The sequence below is a fragment of the Hemicordylus capensis genome, chromosome 1 (assembly GCF_027244095.1).
Source record: "Hemicordylus capensis ecotype Gifberg chromosome 1, rHemCap1.1.pri, whole genome shotgun sequence".
NCBI lineage: Eukaryota > Metazoa > Chordata > Lepidosauria > Squamata > Cordylidae > Hemicordylus > Hemicordylus capensis.
This window is the reverse complement of record NC_069657.1, coordinates 201,728,128-201,731,404: the sequence shown is the minus strand read 5'-3', so window position 1 is coordinate 201,731,404 and position 3,277 is coordinate 201,728,128.

Below are 3,277 nucleotides of genomic sequence, written 5' to 3'. Positions count from 1 at the left end.
GAGTGACCCTTATATTCTGTTTTTATAAGTATGCCTCTATATAGATATTGGCCTGCATCCAGACTAGTGTTGCACTAGCTAGCATAATGCTGTTGTGCTACTGTAACGATGTAGTCTAATGACACTGTGCAAAGAAAGGAACATCTGTTTCACACTAGTTCTTCCACTGGCAGGAGATGCTGACAAGTCGCACAGTGCATTGCGCAACCTTGTATGTTTCCTGCAAAGGTTTTCCACTAGCTGTTGTGCAACATTGTGGTGGGTTTCCCAACTCGCCCAACACCTCCCAACTGGGAATTGGGATACTCACATGGCATGCGTGCTCCTGATTTCCTGTTATAAGAACTCCAGAAATGTGGCAATGTTGGGTTAGCATCATGCCAATGCAACGTGTAACCAAGATCAGTAATCTGGGATTTGATCTGTGGTTGCCAAACCTGGTTACGTGTTACGTAAAGAATTCCCGGGTTCTTATGACTCTTGGGAGTGTAAATACGTTGCCCAGTGAATCTCCCAGTTCTTGTTTCCGTGCCATAGCGAGGCTCATGAGAACTAGCCCAGCTTCACACAGCTCTGCAAACTGTAAGTTTGCAAAAGTGAAAAGCTGCTCACGAGCACAACTTTTCTCACTTCACTAGCACAACAATAGGATAAATGTCAGCCATTATTTCCATAGTGCAGACCAAAGGGTTTAGTTCAATCATATATGAAGTAATTTGATACTATTACTTTTATGATTTTTTAGAGCAGGCAGTGTTCCCCTCCAAACTAAAGCCAACCTACCGCTATATACCAGCTGCTCAGTAAACCTCCTGATTCTACCTTCCTGGGACTGCAAAAACAAGGAGAGGAGAAGTTGTCAAGCACTAGCATGCCACACTTTACATATAGGCAGAGTCAACTCCAGATTTCAGGAGGCCCTCAGCAAACTATCTTTCACAGCGCCTCTTCCTATATTGGTGAGCCCTGAGCAAGTCACTCCACTTCCACAATGCAAAGGTTATGGGCACAGAAGTGGTCTCAGGGACAGCAGTGGGTCCTTCTGAGGGTCCTGGACCCTTGAGAGCTGTCCAGTTATGCCAAACCCGATGCTGGCACTGAATATAGGGCTAATAAACAAACAGTGAGTCACCAATTACGAATGCCTATGAAAACTGAACCTATACACTTTTGCAATGTTTTATTTAGGCCAACTTTTCAGTTAAATCAATGGAACAGGGGACTACTCAGCACTCTGCAGAACTCTGCTAAGGTAAAAGAAAAAGAGCTGACAAATGCAATTAATCTGAACAAGTCAAGGGCAAAGACCATTAGCTATGTATAGAATTCTGGTCACTATTGCATCTAACTCGCGTTGTGCTTGATAGGGTAGTAGAAACACTAGTGTCAATCTATTTACAATTACTTTTGAAATTTAGCTCTGTTCAGATTTTTCTAATGGATTAGCGTGACATCAGTATCAAAGTGATTCTGTAACCACATAATGCAATTTAGCTAAACCAGGATGTGCCAGACATTGAAATCTTGCAGAGGAGGAACTTCCCAGATGTGCAAATGGCTGCCTCACTGATTCCAGTAACCTAAGTTTTTATGTCAGCTATGGCTGTGGTCAGGAATTTGAAGTGTATGTTGATACAGATGATATATGTCTCCATTGGAGAGCTGATGCAATGTCATACTGCTCCCTCATGTACAGAATCCATAGTGCCACCGATTACTCTTCAAGAATGCTTGTGACTCAGGGCACAGATTAAGACACTAGGTGTAGCAACTTTGCTGAAGCTAAGCAGATTTCAGGCTGGTCAGTATCTGGTGGAGACCATCTGGGAACTCTGTGTATCCTGCCCTAAGCCTCCCGAAGGAAATGATCAACAAATAATGACACTTATTTAATGTGGTACGATGACCAGGTTTAGACAGAGGCTGTGCTTTAGCATTAGCAGTTCCCTAGCTGATGAACAGCTCCTTGATGTCTTATATCATTTTGGGAACTGCTGTGTTAAGGCCATAGTCTGGGCAGAACCAGTGGTACATTCTCCCAACCTAGGGTACTACTGTTATGTATCAAGGAGGGAAGCAGAAACAGCAAAGTTCTGACAAAGGGAAATCAGACTTTGTCTAAAATGGAAACCAAGGTCGGAAAAGGCTTTCAAAGGTGTGACATGCTTCATGGACTATCCCTCATGCGATTAGATGTAATCCTATGCACACATACAATGGAATAGCCCCACTTAAATCAATTTTACTTTCTTCTGAGTAAACCTCAATACCACTTGCAGCAATACCAGTGGCAGGGGAGCAACAGCAGGAGACAGGGCATGCCCTCACCTCTTGCCTGTGGGCTCCCCAGGGCATCTGGTGGGCCACTGAGTGAAACAGGATGCTGGACTAGATAGGCCTTGGGCCTGATCCAGCAGGCAGGGGCGTAGCTAGGGGAGAGGGGGCCGTGTTCATGCCTCTCTCTGGCGGCCCCCCAGAGTGAGGAAGATAATGAAGAAAATAGGAAGAGATGGAGCTGGAGGGCCCTCAGGAGCTGGGGGCCCGTGTTCCTTGAACCCTTTCGCTCAGTTATCGCTACACCCCTGCCAGCAGGGCTGTTCTTATGCATGGGACCAGGCAGCACAGTGTTCAGTCACAAGCTTGGGGATGTTTCCATCATGCCCACCTGTAGTGATGGGAAGGATTTGAGAGAGGACAGTTGCACTGAGAGCAACTGCTGAGAGGGTGGGCCTTTCCTAATAAGGGGGAAGCCCCGGGGAAATCAAAATAGGTTGTTTGTTTTTGTTTTTAACAAAATCTCCCCCAGGAATCTTACATGGAGAGAGTGGTTTGTGCCACTTTAAAATAAAGTGGACGGTGCCTACTGTGAATCCCTTAAGACAAGGATTCACCCCAGTGAACTCCACCCCCCCACCCCCAGCTCTGGTAGGAGCTATGACATCACCTTTCTCTCTCTCCTCGCTGCTTCCTGTTTTGCTTAATATCCAGGTTGAAGAAGAATTCTGAAGAACTGGAAAGCTTGCTGACTACTTTGTGGCATTTTCGTTAGTCCTAATAAAGGTATATCACCCTGCTTTAGCATTTGGATTTGCAGCAGCCTGATGGTAATGAAAACGTCAGGCTGTGTTGTGGAGAGTGTTGGCTATTCACCAGTTTGCTTAAGGGCCTGCAGAATCAAACTACAACCAAGGTCTCTGAGGAACTGTCACATGTTGAGATACAAGCATTGCAGCCTGACGCAGAGCGAGTGTGCAGCAGGCTTTCATGAGCATATTAC